The following is a 23,775-nucleotide window of genomic DNA, read 5'->3' on the forward strand; positions in this document are numbered from 1 at the left end:
AGTGGGCTAACTGGAAGGGGTCAAAGTAACAACCGCCTCAGCGGCTCCCCAACCTCTGCCTCGTAACAGCTCCACCGGCCAGGGTGCTTCGACCGCTGACCGCAAAGTAGTCGATTTAATCCAAAACTCTGAATGCTTTAGCCGTCTCCTCAGTCTCCACCACTGGCTCAAAAACTTCTGTTCTGCTGCAGAATGTAACTTTATTTCTACCTTTGACTACTTCTGGACAAACTCAAGTCTGTATAGAATGGATGGTGTGCATCCCAACAAAAAGGGAACAAAGCAGTAAACCACAAATTTTATCCAGTTCATAGCCTTTTCTCTCTGATACAAGTCACGGCATGACTCAATCCAGGTTTCTACACCTTCCCCTAATACATGTAATCCTACTATTATGAGTCCTGCCAAGCTATGTGTCAACACAGAGCCAAAATCTGCATTTTCTAGTTTCTCAGCAAACTGCCTGAAGATAGCTGTCCTTAATGTCAGATCCCTTTCCAATAAAACCTTTATTGTTAATGATATCATAACATCTCATCAACTTGACTGTTTTCTCCTCACTGAGACCTGGCTTGATGAAACCGGAAATAAAGAGTTGAGTGAGAAGTTGGATGGTGAGGCCTCAAGCCCCACCATCCAACAGTGTTTCTACACTCATTTCTCCAACTTCTCATTTCTACACTCTACCAGGACTAACAAGAGAGGAGGTGGTGTTGCTGCAGTTTTTTCAGATTCCTTATCATGGAAACATATCACTTTTGGTTGTTATTCCACATTTGAATATCTTGCTTTTAAAATGAGGTCTCTGCAGCCCTGCCTAGTTCTCACAGTGTATCATCCGCCACGACTCAAAAAAGGTTTCCTAACCAAGTTTGGTGAACTTTTATCCAAAATCACTGTTGAACACGACTCAATTCTTATCTCTGGTGATTTTAACATTCATATTGATGTTGCTTCTGACAGCTTTGTGAACCAGTTGTCAGGCATCTTATCATCATTTGAATTTGTTCAACACATTGCTGAACCAACACATAATCAGGGCCACACCCTTGAATTGGTCATTTCCAAAGGTCTCAATTTATCCCCAGAATATGTATTGGATGTGGGCATTTCTGATCACTTTTGTATATTTTTCAATGTTAGCGTCTCCAGACTCTTTGATGCCTGTCACATGTGCTCAGTGTGAACCTGCTCTCATGTGTGAAGAGAATGAGATGCCAGCCAATTCTGGTGTTCTCTGGCGAATGTCAATTGAGCTGCACAGTGCTGAGCGGTGAGCACAGGTCCCACTAGAGGATGTCGGGCCTTCATGCCACCCTCGTAGAGTCTATTTCTGACAGTTTGATCAGAAACATGCACACCAGTAGCCTGTTGGAGGTCATTTTGTAGGGCTCTAGCAGTGTTCCTCCTGTTCCTCCTCGCACAAGGAGTAGATACCAGTCCTGCTGTGGGTTGATGCCTTTCTATGGCCCTGGCAGGCTCTCCTTGTGTAACGACTGATCTCCTGGTATCTCCTCTATGCTCTTGAGACTGTGCTGGGAGTCACAGCAAACCTTCTTGCGACTGCACATATGGATGTGTCATCCTGGACGAGCTGGACTACCTGTGCAACCTGACTGGGCTGCAGGTACCACCACATGCGACCAGTAGTGACAAGGACACTAACAGAACTCAAAACTAGAGAAGAATCAGTCAGGAAGGATAAGGAGAGAGCAATTGTCTGTGGCCACCACATGCAAAACCATTCCCTTTTTGGGGGTTGTATTGCTTTTGCACCTGTTGTCACTTTCATTTGCACCAAAGCAGGTGTAACTGAGACACAATCACTTGTGTTTCCTAAATGGACAGATTGATATCCCTGGAGATTAACTGGTTTACCGACTTGGTGTTATACTGTTATGTGTGAAGTGTTTCCTTCATTTTTTATTTATTTATTTATTTTTTTGAGCAGTGTGTTTGTTAAATCAAACATGAACCATCTTGTCTAGATAATCTAGTCATCGTCTGCTTTGTTGTGTGGTAACGACCAGTGACAACGTCACCCTCCTGATGCTACAGGCATTTGGTACAGTCCAATTGGCCACTTCCTGTATTTAACACCTCTGTTCAAGCATCCTTTGCTCAGGCCTGGCCAGATATCCTTCCAGTAGCAGCCAGACCCTAGCAACTCAAAAGACTGTACAGAAGATAACTAAATGTGTGCACTGCAAATAGAATCTAGTGTACTGTCAACTTGTGCAAAATAAATATGTATGTTTTGAATGAAAACAAAATGTTTGCTGTCTGTATGTGCAATGTGGAGGTTACGAGGTCAACTAAATGAATAATTAAATGTAATGAGACTAAGGTGAGTGGAAGAGGGTTACTGACATTCATGCAAGCTGTATGGCAGCAGTTGCAACCATCACAGACCTACAACGGTGACTTAAAATTCATCAGTTCATTAAATTTTGATATCTTTTGCGATGTGTTTTCAGTGACAATCTTCTAATTTGTTTCTTTGTGTCTATCTTTCTTACATTAACTCTTACATTAAGTTTCAGTTGAATTTCATATAGTCACATATGAACATTTTGAGCAGAAATTTATTGTGCTTCTCAGTAAACCTAATATGGAAACAATTTTATCATCACTGGAATTCTTGGGTAACATCACATATTGAACAAGACTCATTTGACAACAGTATATGTAATATGTAATATACCTAATAAATGCTTTCATTTGGTATTTAAAATCTGGGAAATGCTTGTGGAAATATCAGCCTTGGTCCTTTTTGGCCCCTCCAAGCACCTATACCATAACTGCACAAATAGATATGCATGCAAATCCAAACAGCGGCTGACATGACTGCAGTCAGCCTCTGACATGACAGCACACCTAAGGCAATGGCTTTGAGTTCACCTGACACTCGCAAGCAAGTCTGTTTCCCTCGACTGATGTTTTTCACAACCAGCTGACCTCTGCCAAAACCAACTTAACACCAATTAAAAGTTACCTTTAACTTAGGAAATGGTAAATGGGCCGTATTCATACAGCTTTCCTAGTCTTTCTGACCACAAAACATGCTTTAAAACACGAGCCAGCATTCACCCATTCACACACTGTTGGCAAGGTGCCACCTGAACCTGCCAACTACTCATCATGAGTGATAACCATTCATGCATACACAACAATATCTGAAAACAGGAGCAATTTGGGGTTCAGTATACTCAGTATACAGTACACTGTATTCACTAAACGTTGGCGGAGAGAGACAGGCTTAGCAGACGAAACAGTTCAGAGGGGTGATGTTTTCTCCTTAATATGCAGATTACGTGTAAATCACACTCTCCTCATTTTTGTCATAGTCTGTGTTTTTATTATTTTTTGGTGTGATTGTTGGTAATGGTTCTCTCTCTCTCTCCTTGTCTGCAGTGGAGGTGTGGCCTGGTGGTGCGGCGAGCCAACTACGCACCTGGGGCAGATCTCCACTGATTTCATGCACATTTAAGCTACGTGACAGTGTCAGCATGCTGCCAGATTGTCTAAGCTGTAGCTGAGACTTTCCAGCAATTTTGTCCTTGAGCCATAGCTTTCACGCTCCTAGTAGTCCTTGTCGCTTTGTTTGTTTGTCTAGTCTAAGTCCTAGTAGTCTGAGTCTTTGATTCAGTTTCTTTCATAGCTGAAAGCTTGTTTTGTCGTCCTACCTGCTCGCCACGGTGTAGTGATTGTTTTGTTTTCTTGGGCTGATTTTGTGTTCCTTATTATTCAAGGTTTTGGTAGAGTAGTCTGAGTTAGATTTTCCTTAAGTCTTTTGTTTATATCATAGCCTAGGTTTTTTCTTCCTACCCGCTCGCCACGGTGTAGTGAGTGATTTTGATTTCTTGGACTGATCTTGTGTTCTTGGTTGTTTTTTTACTCTGTAAATAAACCGTTTGTTTAACGGCTCCCTGTGTCTCCTGCTGATTATCCACTCTTGGGGTTCTGCAATAATTTATTGACTCTACAGAATCATAATAATTTTCGCTTACCCCACTGGCAGATGTTTTTGTTTGATTCTTTATTTAGTTTACAATTAGTTACAGTGAAAGGAAATGTTAATGCTATAGCATACATTGTTATTTTAGACATTTCAACTGTACACCCAGTTTGGAGTGGAAGAACTGCAATTGCCTGCACAGAGCTCACTTCAAGCCCATCAGACACCTTTGGGGTGAGCTCACCAATTGTGAGCCAGGGCCTGTTTCACAAAAGTGATTTGTGAACACTGCTTATAGACAGCAAATAGTGATAGCATTCTATTTTACAAATAATTGTCACTCACAAATTGCAGATAAATATGCAAGTCCGAATGAATTATGAACCACCACCAAGTATGGAGCTTGCTTCAATTGGTAAAATGTGACAAAATTAATGCAAGTGGAAACTCTCATGTTGCAAATAGCTTGCACGTTATACATGTGTTGTGTTCCAATACCTAGTGGAAAGCGTAGAGCCAGAATAGTGGAGGATGTTATGGCAGTGCAGTAACGCCCATTGTGTTGCAATGATGCTTTACACTATCACATATGGGTAGAATGTTTGCCAGTCCACATACTTTGTACAGATGTCCACTTGGCCATATAGTGTATGTAATCCAAATTAATTATATGAACATATAAACATGTTGAATGTTACAATCTGCCTTCTTGTCTTTCAAATGTTCAGTCCAGCTGTGGTTTAGATTTAATGCATGAATTGCTGCACTGTTACTGTGGAAATGGCCACAGAATGCAGCAGGACACATCATATTCCATTTCCTCTTCTTGACTGTGTTATCTTATCACAAGCATGATAAATATTATACCAAAGCTAATAAAGCGAGTCTGCATCCTGCTACCTGTGTTGTTCTTTCTATAATCTTGATTGTGCTATCACAGCCTAAAAAGATGAGCACAAAGTCACCCAAAGATGGCAAATAACACCACGGCCTATCAGACGGTGACATCAAGTGTGTGCAATCATCTGCAAAGTATGAAAAAAAAGAAAAAAAAATATCATGAATATTCAGGGTGGGGAAGCACGTGCTGTTTTCAGTGTCCCATTTAACAAATGATAGAACATTCCTGTGAGATCTAATCCACACCTCAGGAACAGACTGCAGTTGCACATGATCCACATGACCTTAGTGTGTTGCTGCAGAGTGAACACTCCCAGACCAAATTACTGAGCAGTGTGATGTCTTGTTTGTTCTCTACTGTGTAGAAAATCCTACTCCAAGACAAAGTCAAACAGTGAGTCCACCATTTTAGTCCACACTTCAGTATCTCAACTATTACATTGCCATGAAATTTTGTACACATATCCAATTCCCTATATCATATATGTCAAACTCAAGGCCTGCGGGCTAATGGAATTACCTTTGGGCCACATGATAATATCAATTTATTACCAGAGCTGGCCTGCCGGTATATTGCACACACCATTAGTACTACAAGTCCCATAATACACTGCCAGTGCGTTAGGACGTCAATCAAAGGCCCGCAAGCATGAGTCCCTGCCCCACTCGTTCATCAGCAGCCTGATGGAGCTCGTTACCTATGGTCAACTTTCAGCTACCCTCTCCCCGAAAAATGGCTAAACGGATGGTGGACTTTGAAAACAGGGATTTTCGAGGCAGGTGGGAGGCAGAGTATGTGTTCGTGCACATGAAGGACAAAACTATCTTCTGTGTGGAGACAGTGTGGCTTTCATGAAAGAATATAATGTAAGAAGACACTATGAAACGAAACACCATGACAGGTAAATTAGTCTGGAAAAGCTGCATAAAGAGCCAGATGAAATGAATGCAACTGATTTTTCTTGTATTTAATGTTTAATGTTGTTGTTTATAGATAAAAATGGTCTTATAAGCTGTGTTGACTTCTTGCACTCTTTGGGCATGTTTGGTGTTTCCTTGAAGAAAATGATTTTTCAGCTGCTGCTGGCCTGTGGGAAAATGTTTTCATTTGAAATTACTATGGAAAGCTGCAGATAAAAGCACAAGAAATGAATACAACTGATTTTTCATTTATTTAATGATTAATGTTTTATAGGCAATATCTTACAGGCTGTGTAGGTTCCAGGTTCAATATGTGCAATAAGGTCATTTCAATCAGTTTTCAATAAACATTGAACCAGCCCTTGACTTGGAACATTTTTTTTTTTTAAATTTTGGCCCCCTGTGTATTTGAGTTTGACACCCCTTCCCCCTAGATGAAGTCACAGAATGACTTTGGAGATCCCCAGGCTTTTCCTCTAGCGGCACCATGAAGTTGACATTTTTGGTTCTGAGAACTGTCAACTATTGGTTAGATTGGCATAATATTTGGTATATATATTCACGGTCCACAAAGGATGAATTTCCTCTGACTAGCATTTATGCATGCTAAAATGCTGATGTCAGCATTTAGTTGGCAGAACCACTGTTTCCACAGCCTCACAGTTCTGCTAGCATGGCTGTAGACTCTTAGTCTTTTTTATTATCAATGATTAATTTGATGTTACATTTGACCAATAATGATTGAGTTACTCTACAGTTTGTCCTTTTTCTTAAAACACTACCCCTACGAAGATAACATTGCTAATGAAGACAAGATCAAGTAAGAGAGAGATGGAGTAAGTCAAAACAGCCTTGCATAGTCAGCACTGGACAGGGGTGTGTTTAGGTTCCAATATATTTATTGCCAACTTGACAATGTTCTCAATGGACTTTCCAACTTTTCTGAACATTTCAGTCATTTCATTTCTAAAAAGCAACTAGCTACTAATCAAGAGAGGTATTGTGACTCTTGGGGGGTAAGTGAGCAATACACATAAACATATTATTTTGTCATTTATTCCCATGCATGTTGCTCAGAGTAATCTAAGATCAGTGGCTCTCCTGGCAGCAGCACCGTGTCTCTCCCTCTGATTTTGCGTTGTGTACACACAGTGTAACAGCCAGCCTGCCCACGCCCTCGTAACCACCCCCTGGTGCACTGTGCGGCACCGATTCGTAGAGGCTGGATGGCGCCGCTTTATAAAAACTCTCCACCTCAAGTGTTAGTTTGATGCCGGATAGTGTGAAACACAAAGTGTCGGAACTCCTGTGCAGAAAAAGTGAGCCATTAATCCTCACCTCTTGTACTGCTACATTCCCGCACGGTCTGAAGTTGCGACCCGGACCTCAAACGGCAATCCATTCATTCATCCACATCTTCATCTCTCAGTTGCGACCCGGACCTCATCCGACATCCACTCCTGCCACATCGTCATATTTCCGTCCCTTTTGCCATAACCTCTCAGGTAACCTGATGTCTTCATTCATCTCCATTATTAAAAGTTAGCGAGTATGCTTTTTCCCTCAGTTCATTCATTTCCTCATTCCACTTTTTTTTTCTGCATCTTGCTCTCAGCAACCCCACCCCTGCGGAGCGGTTTTGAAGCCCTCAAACAAACAAAGACTGACTGTGACAAATACCACTCAGGTACCGAGTGGTAAGGGTTTCCTCATTTTTTGTTTTTTGGAAAAGACTTTATATATATATATATATATATATATATATATATATTTTTTTTTTTTTTCTGACTGAATTGAACTGTCTGAACTGCCACGCTGTGACTCTGAGATCCACAAATACAGGGTTTGCGTTAACTATAATATTTTGTGCTGTTGTGATTTTGTGTTGCTCAGGTTATTTTCATGAGTGAAGGTGTGCATAGTTAAATGTATTGCCTTTGTTTGTATTGATATGGGGAGAAGAAATATGTCGGGTCAAATGAAAAATAACAATAGGTAAAGACTTAACTGAGCGACTAAATCAAACATCTTATATGTCAGGAGAGAGACCTGGCTGGCGCCCTAAAAAAAACTCCCCCCTCACATGCCCACAGCAAACCGTCACAACAGGCAGGCCTGAGAGTGAGTTACTCTGGTTACGGGAATGCTCTGTCTGTGGTGACTTGAGACTTCCAGCTTGGAGCCATCTCCCGGGGTTCGAGGGTCATTGTACCTACCCCTGGCCGTTCACAGATTGTGGAGGAAATACATGTGAAACAACCAGGTGTGTCTCTTATGAAGGGCCTCGTAAAATTGTGGTAGCCTAAAATGTGTCATGCTGATCTGCAGAACAAGGTAAAATCATGCACACAGTGTCAGACCAATCAGAACATGCCACAACCAGTCCTTTTGCACCCAAGAGAGTGGCCATACTGCCCCTGGTCTAGGTTACAGCTGGATCTTGCTGGCCCCATTATGGGGCAGATGTTTCTGGTAATAGTGGATGTGCACTCATGTCACTCATGACACTTGGGTCACAGGCAATGGCCTGACATTCACCAGTGAGCTGTTCAGGGAGTTCATGCAACAGAATGGCATTCAGCACATTTGGATGGTTCTTTTCCACCTTGCCTCAAATGGTTTGACTTTGGTTTGGACTGCTCAGACAATGAAGGATGGCCTGAAGTGAATTTCAAGGGACTCCTGTAGCACTCACATTTCCTGTTTAAATACTGCCTTACGCCACAGACTGCAACTGTATGCAGAGCAGCAGAGACAGTTAAATCTGACATTGTCTATATGAGAGATTTCCGCAGTAGCATCAACCAGTAACGGCTCCTGGGGGTTATTCTTAAGCACAGTATCCCAGTCTATTGTTAAGATGACTGACGGACATGCTTTCCACAGGCATGAGGACCATGTGTGCCTGTATCAGCGACTCAGAGACAAACAGTTCCATAGCATATCCACTGGTAAGACAGACTACTGTGGGAGTCCACCATTGACAGTGCAAGAGAGACACTCACCAGGAGAGCTATCTGTGTCGCCTGAAAATGAGGGACCTTATCACACTGACACACAGGCACCTCATGCCCCACACACCTTCTCTACCAGTGCCTCCTGGTACACGAGGGGTATTGTGCAGATCATAGCGCATTTGCAAACCACCAGAGAGACTGAATGCTTCACAGGACAGCTGTGTTTGACTAAATGTTGAATCTTTTGTGTTTTTCATGTGTTTGTATTTGTATTCTGTTGCTAGGACACTAGTATAAGTAAGTGGTGTACACAGGTTAAAGACACCATGTTTATAGTTTCCAAGTTCATTTTACATGGGGGATGGTGGAATTTAATGGGGAGAGAAATGTTGTAATGTGAGCATTATGAAATTGAGTTAATACTAATTAGGATAATGGTAACATAGCTATTATCCAGCTAGGGGTTGCTGTTTGTAAAGAGATGCCACCTGAGATATATGTGTGTGTGTGTGTGTGTGTGTGTGTGTGTGTGTGTGTGTGTCCATCTGGCCTACAGTGCCACTGTGTAAGCCTCTAAGTATGGAAATATGGATGATGCCATGTTCTAGATAAAGCTGATCTGAGGACAGTAAGTTGGCAAGTGGTCTTTTCCCCCCTTAGAAGTTACCACAGATATCCTTAGAAAAAAAAACATGATGTAGTCATCTTACAATAAAATACTGTGACTTAATGTTGTAAAGAATTACCTTTTTTACAGTGGAAGCTTCTAATGTGTCACAGGGATGCAGCTGTAGCTTGTGATGCTCACATTGTGATGTTGATGACTGACTCAACACGATTGGATCTATTGTGAGGTCTGTTTACTGCCGCCGTTATTAAAAAAGAATTCAGCTAACAGTTTGCAATGGTCTGAGCTTAAAAGATCTGCAGCAATGTCTTGGTCATGCCCTCCACCTTTGCTTAGCCTAAGTCTTCTTTCTCCCTCTCTCCCTGTGTGGGTGATTGTTTGAATGGAGACGGTTGTGCTGAAGCCAGAACAGAGCACCACCAGCTGTGTCCCATCATGCAATCAACCCTTATACAGACTCTGCTCCGCTACATCCACCTGGCCAGATCCTTGTACCTTCTCAGTCATTCTGCATTTCAAGCTTTTCTATTCTGTATTTGCTTATTGCCTATTGACCCTATGTAATCCTGTTTCTCTTCTCCCTGAGGTTCTGTTTGCTCTGCCCCCGCCCCTCTCTCAAATTCCTTTGTTTTCTCAGGCCTGCTGTCCAGGACCTCTGCTCAGCTTCTCCTCAGATCCTCTGCCAGGTCACCTGAGACAAAAGCAAAGGTGTTGCAAATATTTGACAAAATAGGCACTTGTAACTCAGATATTGACCCCTGACTCCGAACCTTTATTAGACAAAATGAACCTAAAGCCAAGTCTCCACAGAATCACAACAGAACAATAGAATCCAACATTGGATTTCATAATTTCCTCCATGAACCAGGCAAACTTAATCTTGCATCAGTTTTTTTTTTGTTTGTTTGTTTGTTTTGTGTGTGTGTGTGTGTGTGTGTGTGTGTGTGTGTGTTTACTGTTTCTTTTGGGTGGTAGAGGAAGAAAACACTACTTAGTTTATACCCGCTTCCTTGATAGCTGCTAAATGATCCACAATGTTCACCAGCTAGTCTCGGACTGTGTCTGGCTCTTTAAAGCAGGTAGTGTGAAGTGGTTTTGTCAGAGCTTTTTCACGAAAAACCTACCTACCTCAGTTGAAAACACTGATGACAAAGCTGAGACTGAACCCAGACAATAAAGTTGTGGACTATGAAACCGTAATAACGAGCTGTAAGAGGTTGATAAGCTCTGGAGGGAACTGAGGGAACTCATCTGAGCATCATTAACTTCTGTCATGAAGTTGCTGTGAAAGAGCTTTGAGGTTCTGATGAAGGTGCAGACACAAACTTAAAGTCTCAGTGTCTCATTGTAAAGCAGTACTGGTCTAACTGACATAGCACATTACCCCAGGTCAACTGAAGATCTTTTTTTCAATGTGTTAATCAATAAAAAACCACAGCTCAAACTTATTTATACCTTTCAATTTGAGCCTTATCTGTACCATTCATAATTTAGGCTATTCAAAATGACATATGTTTAATTGCACTTTTTTTTCCCCCATATATTGTGCCATAATCAAAATGTTGTTTCACAAGCATTGCTGCTCTATTGATTGAAAATATTATTGGCATTCAAACAGTGAGACATTTTCACAAGAGTGACAAATGTGTTTTCTTAATGCAGTGTGTCTGGAGTGATTTGAAGTGGGTAAATGACCCATTTCCTTTTCCATTATGAAAAATCAAAGAGCTCCTGACTGCTGTGATTTTATTCAATCTGGTTTTATGTGTAATAATTTCTGATGACCTCTCCCTTCATGTCCCATTCATGCTGAAATGCTTCTTCATCAATGAGATCAAGATCATTATCACCTCCCTCCACACTCTTCTAGCCAGGAGTGATCAACTGCACACTGCAGAGTGCCAGTTTGAAGATTTGAAGAACATATACACTGCTGATGCACACTCCTGATGAAATACAATCAAATTGTAGAAGCTATGTGGAAGAATTAATAAATAACCAGTGTTGGGGCACTCTGCAATGATGTTTGTGATGACATATTTGGAATCGCAGAGCACTTGAATGTTTGGTGAGTAGGTGTGTCTGATTGCAATGTATTTTCCTTTCATCATACTGACATTACATTACGAAAACCCAACTAATGAGTGGAAACCCACCAGAAATCGATAAGAGTAGCTGATACCATGATGCTTCCACCTCCGAACTTCACTGTAGGAATGGTATTTTTACAGTCATATGCACAGCCATTTCTCCTCCAAACATGGTGTGTTGTTATCACATAAAATTGTGACCACACTACATTCTCCCAGTAATGTACGGGCTTCTTTAAATGTTAGCAAACTTCAAACAAGCTTCAACACGCTTTTTCTTCAGTAATAGAGTCTCATGGCGGTGGAGTACATTGTCGATTGTTTTCTCTGTGCGAATGTACCTGCTGCTTCCAGGTTTTTCTGGCACTTTTTTTTGAGTGATCCTTCACACTTGGGCTACTTTTCAGATTAACAGTACGTTTACACATAGCCGGCTATTTTCATAAACGGACATTTCACCCCCTCCGTCTTCAAAAATGACATCGTGCACACGTGTCTGTTTTCAGAAAAGTTTTCGTTTACACTAACCCATGTATGTATGCCGTCAACGCTGGCGGTGAGACGGACTGGCTCTTCGTGTTGGGGGGGGTTGTTGCAAAGTAAGTTGCTGACCTCCGAGCACTCATTCGTCTCTGCTCCTCGATCTAATAGAACAGCTGTATTTGTAAATGTAAAACATACGAAAAGGGTTTGCACCAACATAAATGCGACTGCTACTCTGAATGCATCCATGATCACCATAGCCAAATGAAAATATAAAATGTAAACATGGATCGCACTTTTGGCGCAGGTGCAAGTTCTGGTGTATAATGTTATGTACCTACCTAAAACTCTGTTTTACTCCGTTTACATGCAAACGTTTCCAAAATCTCCACTCTGGCCGGAGTTTTTAGAAAGCATTGTTTTCAGAGGCAAAATCTCCGTTTGTGTGTAAACGAAGGGCACAAACGAAGGGAAATGTCTCCGTTTTTCAAAATATCTGTGTACATGTAAACAGGGCTTGAATTTTTGAGTGCCTGCTTCAAAATCTTATGAAGATTATCCACTTGCAGATAATGGCACATTTGTGATTATGGGAACCTTTAGGCTTTGACAGATCTGTTGGTAACCAGTACCAATACCTAACAATGCTGTTGCAAAGGTAGACACATAGACAAGAACTGACAATATGGAACTGATGAAACGCAACTACAACAGCAGATCCATGGAGAGTTATGTTAAATTCAATTCAGTTTTATTTATAGAGTGCCAAATCATAACAGACATTTCCATTTCCAGCACTTTCCATATAGAGCAGGTCAGGACCATACTCTTTAACCTATAGAGACGTCGATTACCCCATGAGCAAGCATTTGGCGACAGCGAGACAGAGAATTTTGGCTATTATGAGGAACGTGAGATCTCTCCCAAGTAAGATGGAAGAGTTAAGGCCGCAAACCAGACTGCCAGAGTCTCGTGTGCTTCACTGAAGGTTGGCTAACGGAGGTCAGCCGCACTCGCACATTACGCTGGATAATTTTCAACTGCTGAGAACGGACAGGAGAGTGAAGGAGAGCGGTAAGAAGAAAGGTGGCAGCATAGCGATGTTTGTGAACAACAGATGATGTGGCCCAGGGCACATCAGTGTGAAAGAGCAATATTGCACAAGAGACATTGAGCTGTTAGCCATCAGTATTTAGCCATATTATCTTCTGAGGGAGTTCTCGCATGTCATCGCAATAACTATTTACATCCCCCATCGGCCGATGCAGCAGCAGCATGCAAGCTACCACACACTGTGATCTTACAACCCCAGGCCCTCCTCCTCATCTCTGGTGGCTTCAATCACGCTTGCCTGTCCTCCACTCTCCCCACCTTTACCCAGTATGTTAAATGCCAAACCAGAGACATTACAACACTGGACTTACTGTATGTAAACACTAAAGATGCTTGCAGTTCATCACCCCTCCCCCTGCTTGGCCGTTCCCATCACAGTCTGGTTCATCTGCTCCCTGCATATATACTTTTGGTGAATAAACAACCACCAACCATAAGGTATGTGTGAGGACGGTCAGAGGAGTCCAGTATGGCACTGAAGGACTGCTTTGAAACCACTGACTGGGATGCACTCCACATGGGAGGACATTGACAGTTTGACAACCTGCATCACGGACTACATCAACTTCTGTGTGGAAGACACTGTGCTGACCAGGACATTACAGTGTTTCCCAAACAACAAACCCTGTGTGTCTCCAGAACTGAAAGCTCTACTGAATGAGAAGAAGAGGGTCTTTAGATCAGGGGACAAAGATGAGCTGAGAAGGGGACAGAGGGAGCTGAAACGGGAGATACGGAGAGACAAAGACAGCTACAGGAGGAAGCTGGAGGAGCGCCTTCAGAGGAACAACGCCAGAAAGGTTTGGAGGGGCCTGAAAACTATCTGAGGCCACAGCAGTGACAGCAGGAGGAGCCCTGACTCTGGAGATGAGGAATAGGCAAATGAACTAAACCTGTTTTTCAACAGGTTCGATTCTACCCCCATTCCTTTCCCCACCAACCAGAGCCCAGACCAGACACTGTTACTTCTCCGGAAAATGGAGGTCCTTTGGAGTATATAGGTTACTGTTAAAAACATTTTATGACTGTGACATCTGCATGTAGCAGCATTGAAATATTGTTTACCAATCTATGCATTGCTGCATGCAGTGAACATGGCTGATGGCCAATCAAGGCAATGAGCGGCATATAAAAGCAACAGCCCTTTCCCCGGGTTCTCCCTCTTTGCACTTCACCTGACGCGTCACTTCCGGGTCAGAGGCTGACTGCCCTCGACAGGTATGGCTGCTCACTGCTTTTCCTTGCTGGCTGGTAGGCTATTCTATATTCTTCCATGCTGACTGTAATCGTGTACTCCATAGATTGCTTGTGCGCTGCTTTGTGCCTCCCTGTGGTTGTTATCATGTGGCTAATGCTAGTGTGGTCAAACAAGAAAGAGCTCTGGTGACTGTCTGCAGCCCTCTCGCATCCTCCATGTGTGTGCGTGTGTCCATCTTTGTCAACAGGTAAGCATTCAATTTAGTTGGTAGTCGCATCATTGTCTGTTTTTGGCTTAGCAATGCTAACATTATTTTAATCAGATCAGACGGCGATCGGGCCGTTATAATCAGCTGACGGGGGCTGCTGCTGTTTTGTCTCCACGAGAAGTTTCCTTGTTGCTCCGGCTCTACGAGTGGTCTTGCCTCGGCAGCTTGACCCACGGATTTAATAAAACTTTTTAACAGGGGTTTCGTCCGTCCCTCTTAACTGTATGCGTGAGTTGAAGTGTGTTTCCCACTCTCCCTACCCCTGCGTTATTTATATTAGATTTATTTCGTTGTATCTTGTTTATCTTGATTTTGACTTTGTGTTCTTTTCTTTCATTCGATTTATTTAGTTATTTGACTTAGTTTGATTTTGATTGTCTCCTTTGTTTCTTATGTTTGCTGGGTTAATTTGAGGGGTTTTGTCCTTTGGTATTGTTCTACATTCAAAAAACTTATTTTGTATACTTTTGGTTAAGAGTCTGTTTGAACTTTTGTTTGATTTTGAATGATTTTGTTGATTTCTTTTCTTTTGTTGTTGCAGTCCCGCTAATTTGTTCTCCCCTTTTCAGCTGCTGGAGGCCGGAGGTGGTGACGGTGCCGGTGAATGGTGGTGGTGTCCTCCGGTTTGTGTGCTGTACTCCCCTGGGATTTGGTCACTTCACTGTCCATCACGCGTGTGTGTGGGTGTTTTAAGTTGGTTTTGCTTTCTTATATTTGTTTGGCTCACTCCCCCTTCACTAGCACTCGCCCACCCCGACGCCTCAGCTCCTGATCATGTCCCCTTTTCCCTCCCTGTGTGAATGGCTTGATGATTTTTAACTACAATTTAATAAACCTACTTTTTTAAAACCTTGGAACCCCGTCTGTGCCCATAAGTAGAACGGACCTGTGTGTCAATTTCCCTGGGTGAAATTCCCAGGGTGGCGTTGTCGTGCAACTGTTTAGTGTATTGAAGTGTGTACTGACATACATACAGTATTCTAATCAATTATCTCCTCCTACTCTCCCTCGCCACATGCAGTTTTCTATGCAGTGGTCTGCTGTGGTTGTGGAAGCTCAGATAGTGGGTGAGGGTAGGATGTTACCCAGCCTGACATCAATCATGGACAACCCATCCCACCACCTGCATGAGACAGTAGGTGGCTTAAGCAGCTCCTTCAGTAATAGACTGCTGCATCCAGTGGATAAGAAAGAACGCTACTGCAGGTCCTTCATTCCTACAGCTGTCAGGCTGTTTAACATCAGCATCATGTAATGTAGCTCTGTGTTGATGCTGTCTTTTCCAATTCTACATTACAAACCTACTTTTTTTTGCACGACTTATCAATGATTATATATGCTCACATTATCCATTTCATCTGTAATACCATGACATCTTGTGCAATCTTTAAGTTGTTCCTCTGGTTGGTTCTGGTTTGCTGAGTTCTTTTTTTCTCTCAGCAGCTGCCTTGTTGGAAATATTCTGCAGTTTTTGTTTCTGGACATGCTCTGATCAGATGTCCCACTCCACCACAACAAACACATTTGTCTTTGATGTCACAAAAAAACACATAATCATATCCACTCTGAGTTTGAAGGCTTGTTCACCTTTTAATTCATTTTTGTGCAGGATTGTGTGAGAACTGTCTTCTGTGTGACACAGTATGTTTTAACACTGGAGACTTGAGGAGACTTATTTTTTAAATGTGAAACAATTGGGATAACTCCTGTGTCAGCATTTCATCTCTAACAGGGGAAGATCTGATGAAGTCACTTTTTTTAGCCAGTGTGGCGAGAAGCAGTACAGATATGAACATGTCGTTCACTACAAACCCATTCTGCACCACTGCATTTGCCTTTTCCACACTGTCCACAGCATTGTTCATATGGGCACCGGATTTAATGCTGTGGCTGTAAGCTGTTTCACAGCCAGGCTGTATTACTCCATTGAACAAGATAAATTGAATTGAATTGAATTGAATTGAATTCAGTTGTATTTATATCGCACTTTCTTTTTAACAGGCAGAAACCTCGAGCAGATCAGGCTCTGGGGTGCGGTTACAGAGAGAGAGGGAGAGAGGGACAGAAATGCAACCACAGTAACATTGACTGCTCTAATAATAGACTCTTCACTATATGTAGTATATATAACATAGTATATCCATATATGATATATTTATATATGTGACATATCTACTTATTGGTAACAGATAGTATATGTATGTAATACAGCACTATGGATGTAATAATAATGAAAGTATGACTAATAGTAGTAGCAGTTGCAGTGGATGTCAGGCAGGGTAATGGCAGGAGATGTAGCCATAATCCACAATCCAGGTTTAACCACTATCCATGGGAACCTGCGAGACAATAAAGCACAAAGACACCGGGGAGGAAGCTGTTAGTTACATGCCTTGGTATGACAGTCCCCCAACAGTCTAATCTTATAGTGGTCCAAGGCAAGCCTGAGCCAGCCCTAACTATAAGCTTTATCAAAAACAAAAAATTTTAAGGATCCTCTTAAATGTAAAGATGGTGTCTGCCTCTCAGACATAGACTGGAAGATGGTTCCACAGGAAAGGAGCTTGATAGTGAAAGGCTCTGGCATCCTTTCTACTTTTGGAGACTTTAGATATCATACATAAGCCTGCATTTTGGGAATGCAGTGTTCTAGTGGGGTAATAAGGTACTATGAGCTCTAAGATGGCGCCTGACCATTTATGGCTTTGTAAGTAAGGAGAAGGATTTTCAATTCTATTCTAAATTTTAAAGGATCAAAGATCAGAGAAATATGATCTCTTCCTCGTTTTTGTCAGAACGCTTGCTGCAACGTTCTGTATCAACTGGAAAGTATTTAGCACGGACTGTTTTATCTGCATTGTTTTGAGACAGGATGAGCCTGATTATTGCAATATTATGTAGGTGAAAAAAGGCAGTCCTTGAATTTTGTTTTGTCACAGTCTCGGTCTCTCACTCCCTCTGCTCCACTCTACCTGGCAGCCACGCCCACCTCATCAGCTCTACTCTGCTCACCTGCCGACACAGCTGCAGCTCATCACAATCAGCCCTGCATTTAAGCCTCTCCAGCACTCTCACCCGTTGCCAGATCGTTCCTCTGCAGTATGCGAGACTTTCCAGCGCTTTCCAGATTGATCACCCGTTGCCGACCTTGCCTGTCCCCGACCTGCTCTCCTCGTCTGCCTCCCGGTAAACTTACCTGCCTTCCGTCCCTGACCTCGTGCTCTGCCTCAGCGTTTCTGGTGTCTGACTGCTCTGCTGGTAACGGTTCATCCGCCTGGCTTCGGCTTTCCTCTTGCCTGCTCCCCCTCGGTACTTCTGCTTCCGTGGACTGCTCATCTGGCTTCGACCCCCCCGCCTGCCTCCGACCACCCCTCTGCTCTCTCCTCGCCGGCACCGCTGTACGATCAGCTGTTTCTCCAGGCTGCGGAGCTTCCTCCTCATCATCAGCGGCTGAAGAAAGATACTCCGCTGCGCGCCGGCTCGATCAGCTGTTTCTTCGGTGGTGGAGCTTCCTCCTCGTCATCAGCGGCTTTGGTAAGCCACTTCTCGTTCCCTCGCTTGAGCCCCAGAGACATTTTGAGAACGCTCAGCCCGGAGAACGAACTTACTCTGATCCATACCTTGTTTCTGGTGGTATTAAATAAAAGTCATTACCAACTGATCCTGCTCTCCGTTGTACTGCATTTGGGTCCAAAACACACCCGTTTCAGTTTTACATGGGAGTTTAAGGACATATCCTGATCAAAGAATACTCTGAGATTTTTTACAGTGGTGCTGGAGGCCAGCATAATGTCATCCATAATGTGATTTTCTAAGGTGTTTAGGGCTAGTACTATAACTTCAATTTTGTCTGAATTTAGCAACAAAACATTGCAGGTCATCCAGATCTGTATCTCCTTAAGACATGTCTAGTGAACTGATTGGTTTCTTGCAACTTCACTGATAAATATGAGACTTACATTTAGACTTAGACTTGACTTTATTGATCCCAATTTGAGAAATTCTTTTGCTGCAGCAGCAGGTTAAACATACACTTAACATAATATAACATTAAAAAGAATAAGGATAAGTTGGGTATCATCGGCATAGCAATGAAAATTTATGGAGTGTATCACTTTAATCAGTTCTGTCTCTGTATTATGATTCACTCGAAATACTGACTGGAAATCCTCAAATAAATGATTCTGTAGAAAGTCACACAGCTGATAAGCAACTGCTTTCTCAAAAATTTTTGAGAGAAAGGAGAGGCTGTTGTTTGCTAAAACCGCTGGATCAAGAGTAGGCTTTTTGAGAAGAGTTTTTATTACAGCTACTTTAAAGGACTGTGGTACGTAGCCTGTTGATCAAGACAGTTGATCATATCCTATGAAGAAGTGCCAATTCAGGGTAAAACGTCTTTTAACAGCTTAGTTGGGATGGGGTCTAAAATACAAGTTAACAATTTTGATGACACGTCTCTTCAACATTGCATGGAAGTCTGGGACAGTGCCTAAGGAGTGGCAAATTGGGGTGGTGGTCCCCTTGTTTAAAGAAGGGGACCAGAGAGTGTGTGCCAACTACAGGGGTATCACACTACTCAACCTCCCTGGTAAAGTCTACTCCATAGTCGCTCTTTACTCTTGCAAGGATCCTGGAGGTGGCCTGGGAGTATGCCCATCCGGTCTTCATGTGTTTTGTGGACTTGGAGAAAGTATATGACCGGGTCCCCTGGGAGATACTGTGGGAGGTGCTGCGGGAGTATGGGGTGAGGGGGTCATTTCTCAGGGCCATCCAATCTTTATATGCCCAAAGCAAGAGCTGTGTTCGGGTACTCGGCAGTAAGTCAGACTTGTTTCCAGTGGGGGTTGGCCTCCGTCAGGGCTGCGCTTTGTCCCCAATCCTGTTTGTGATCTTCATGGACAGGATATCAAGGCGTAGTCGGTGGGAGGAGGGTCTGCAGTTCGGTGTGCTGAGGGTCTCATCGCTGCTTTTTGCAGATAATGTGGTCCTGTTGGCATAATCGGTCTGTGACCTCCGGCACTCACTGGATCAGTTCGCAGCCGAGTGTGAAGCGGCTGGGATGAAGATCAGCACCTCTAAATCTGAGGCCATGGTTCTCAGCAGGAAACCAATGGATTGCCTACTCTGGGTAGGGAATGAATCCTTACCCCAAGTGAAGGAGTTCAAGTACCTCGGGGTCTTGTTCACGAGTGAGGGGACAATGGAGCGTGAGATTGGTTGGAGAATCGGAGCGGCGGGGGCGGTATTGTTTTCGCTCTACCGCACTGTTGTGACGAAAAGAAAGCTGAGCCAGAAGGCAAAGCTCTCGATCTACCGGTCAATCTTCATTCCGACTCTCACCTATGGTCATGAGGGCTGGATCATGACCCAATTAGATCACGGGTACAAGCGGCCGAAATGGGTTTCCTCAGAAGGGTGGCTGGCATCTCCCTTAGAGATAGGGTGAGAAGCTCGGTCTTCCGTGAGGGACTCAGAGTAGAGTCACTGCTCCTTTGCGTTGAAAGGAGCCAGTTGAGGTGGTTCGGGCATCTGGTAAGGATGCCCCCTGGACGTTCCAGGCATGTCCAGCTGGGAGGAGACCACGGGGAACACCTAGGAATAGGTGGAGAGATTATATCTCCATACTTGCCTGGGAATGCCTCGGGATCCCCCAGTCAGAGCTGGTTAATGTGGCCCGGGAAAAGGGAAGTTTGGGGTCCCCTGCTGAAACTGTTGCCCCCGCGACCCGACCCTGGATAAGCCATAGAAGATGAGATGAGATGAAATTTTATGACAACATTATTGAAAATAGTTGGTGAACGTCAACAGGAAAAAACGGTCTAAAAATACAACAGCTTTAATGACTATTTCTATGGTTTCTGTGATTTTAAGACTGTCTTAGCAGGTGAAACAAAATTTTTCCAACTTGGTAGAATGCCATTTCCTTTTAGCTTTTCATGAAGTTTGCTTTAATTTGCCAATTTGGGGAGTACACCATGGAGCTAAATGGTAAATGGACTGTATTTGCATAGCACTTTTCTAGTATGATGACCACCACTCAAAGCACTTCCACAACACACGTCTACATTCACCCGTTTGCACACACATTCATACGGCAGCTAAGCCACCTGCTCATTACAAGCGTTGTCCATTCAAACACACTCACACACACCAGTTACACAGCATCAGAGGCAATTTTTAGGGTTGAGTATTTTGCCCAGGGATACTTTGGCATGTGGACTGCCGAGGCCAGGGATCGAACCACCGACCCTCTGATAGGTGGACAACTGAGCCACAGCCGCCTGCTAACCTCCTGTTTTTTTTTTTTGTTTTCTTTTTGGGAGGGACTAAAGTTGACATCGTGGTCCTCAGTTGTATTGAGACATGGCATTTAATTATATTCTGATGGGATTATATCCTTAAATTTAGCTACAGCACTATCAGACAGATAATAGGAATTCAAAATTATTAAATGATAGTCCAATCGAAGAGGATTCTGTCAGAAGACTAAGTGTTCAATTTCAATGCCATCTGTCAAAACAAAGTTGAGAGTATGGTTAAAACAGTGAGCAGGTTCATGTACATTCTGACGGAAACCAACTGAGTCTAATAATGAGATAAACGCAAATATTATAAATGTTGACATGAACATCAGAATCACCTACAATAATTACTTTATCTCTTTTTAGGAATAAACTTGATCAAAGCTCAGAGAACTCAGATATAAATTCAGAATAAGGACCAGGAGAGCGGTACACTATAACCAATAAAACTCACGCGCACTGATTTCCTGGTTTGATGCGAAAGACTAAGAGCAAGGCTTTCAAATTAGTTGTAATTGAGTTTAGGTTTAAGGTTGATTAATAGGCTTGAGTCAAAAGTGACTGTAACCCCACCTCCTTGGCCACTGTCTCGAGGAATGTGAGTATTAATTTGACTTGGAGTACCGTCATTTCGGCTTACAAGTTCTTCATGACATAGCCAGGTTTCAGTCAAACAAAATAAATCAATATTATGGTCTGATATTAACTCATTTGCAAGTACAGCTTTGGAAGACAGAGATCTGATGTTAAGGATTCCACACTTAAGGGGTTAGGGTGAGTGATGCAGTGATGGAGTTAATTTTTATTAGGTTATGCATAACTCCTGTTTCCTGTTGATTTCATTAGTTTACATGGTGGGGCGGCAGACACAGTCCCTATGGGGTTTTGAGTGCGTAACCGCTCTAATAGAAGTGCAAAGAAGCATGTTGGACCGCAGCTCTGCCTCCTGGTCTCAACCCTGAGTTGTGATGGGTTTGGTTCCCTAATAAAATCGATCAGATTTCTATAGATGAGAGTTGCTCTATCCAAAGTGGGATGGATACTGTCTCTCTCCTAATCAGACCAGGTCTTCCCCAGAAGTCAGCCAATTATCTACAAAGCCCACATCGTTTGCTGGACACCATCTGGACAGCCGGTCCAACATTGGCTTTGCATAAGACAGTGTGATCTTGTTGAACAACAGTGACAATAATAATGACGGAAGTCAACCAACCCAGAGCCTGGTTCTGCCTGAGGTTTCTGCCTGTTAAAAGGAAGTTTTTCCTCGCCACTGTCACCAAGTGCTTGCTCATGAGGAAATTGTTGGGTCTCTGTAGATAAAAGAGCTCGGCCCGTACCAGCTCTATGTGGAAAGTGTCCTGAAACAACTGTTGTGATTTGGGGCTATACAAATAAAATTGAAATTGAAATAAATAAATTGAATTAATATTATGTTATATTATGTATATTAATATTGTGCCATTGTTACTGATGTTAATGATTATAACACACAGCATAATAATATGAGGCAACTGTGGCTCAGGTGGAAGAGCAGGTCATCTTCAGATAGCAGGGTTCCATCCCCACCTACTCTTGTCCACAGGTTGAACTGTACTTGGGCAAGACAATGGGCCTCATGCAAGAACATTTTCGTATTCTTATTCTAAATTTCTCTCACTTTTTTCGCATGAAGGTCTTGTACGAACACGCCACATCAGATTCAACAAACGCTCTTAACTTCGGAAAAGTGTGTTAACGACCTGCGTAAACATGATGAATGCCACCTGTGCGTATTTAAGCGCACGTGCCCAAGGATAGTAAATTTGCATACTTGACGCCCAAAATAATACCATATAAGGCTATGCTTCCTGTCTCCTGTGCCAGGAAGTGTTCATTCATGAGAATGGCATCAAGGCGCAAAAAGGAAAACTTTACAGGCTCTGAGATTGAAGTCCTGCTTTCAGAGATCCAAAAAGGAAAATCTGTCATTTTTAGCAGTGGAATTAAGGGACCTGCTAAAGCGAAGGAATGGGAAAAAATTACGAGTGCTGTTAATATCGTGTCACCTGTGGTTCGTACTGTCACCGAAATAAAGAAGAAATGGTTTGATATGAAAATGGCTTCAAAAAAAACGTCTCGCCATGACCAGGTGCTCAATGACTGCAACTGGAGGAGGTCAAGGTGAAATCTGCGTCACCGAGATGGATGAAAAAATACGCTCCATAATAGGTGAAGTTGCACTGTCAGGCATTTCAGTGGAGGATGTTCCCCTGGACAGCGACTTGCATCAACCTGAATGTGATGATACGGCCAACATACCTGACTGTAATGGTATAATGTTTAAAATAATTTCTTGTTTTCATAATTTCACATTTTCATAATTCATAATGACCACATTAACATTATCAACTAGCATGAAATACAAAGATTGAAATAAGATTTACCCTCTGATTCTACTCATTTATTTCCCTTTGTTCAAATGTTGTAAATGTTACATATGTGAAAGGAATAGTCAAACAATCATGTTCAACATTTTATTTAGAGCAAGAGCAATTAGACACAGCACCACAGCCGGGACCATCTGATGCTCCAGCTCACCGCCGTCTCCCACGCACACAAGTGGTCCGATGCAGTTCTGAAAAACTAAGAGCAGATTTTAAAATTGAAAATATGTCTGGGACATTGGACAAGATATCAAATAGTCTTGTATGCATAGCTGATGTGTTGAAAAATTCTCAGAATAATAAAATGTAAAACAAAAACCTTTCTAAATCAAGTTCTTGGTTATTTGCAATTAATTACAGCATGATAGCCTACCCTAAAGCCGTGCAATCAGTTGTTGCCTCATCATGATGGCACGATGGGGAGGTCCATGAGGGGGGTCTTCTGGCATGTTGTCTGCCTGGGCTGGTTCAGGTAGTGGAAGGCCCTCGTTCACGGCAATATTGTGCAAAACGCAGCATGCCAGAATAATCTGG

The sequence above is a fragment of the Chaetodon auriga genome, chromosome 9 (assembly GCF_051107435.1).
Source record: "Chaetodon auriga isolate fChaAug3 chromosome 9, fChaAug3.hap1, whole genome shotgun sequence".
NCBI classification, from domain to species: domain Eukaryota; kingdom Metazoa; phylum Chordata; class Actinopteri; order Chaetodontiformes; family Chaetodontidae; genus Chaetodon; species Chaetodon auriga.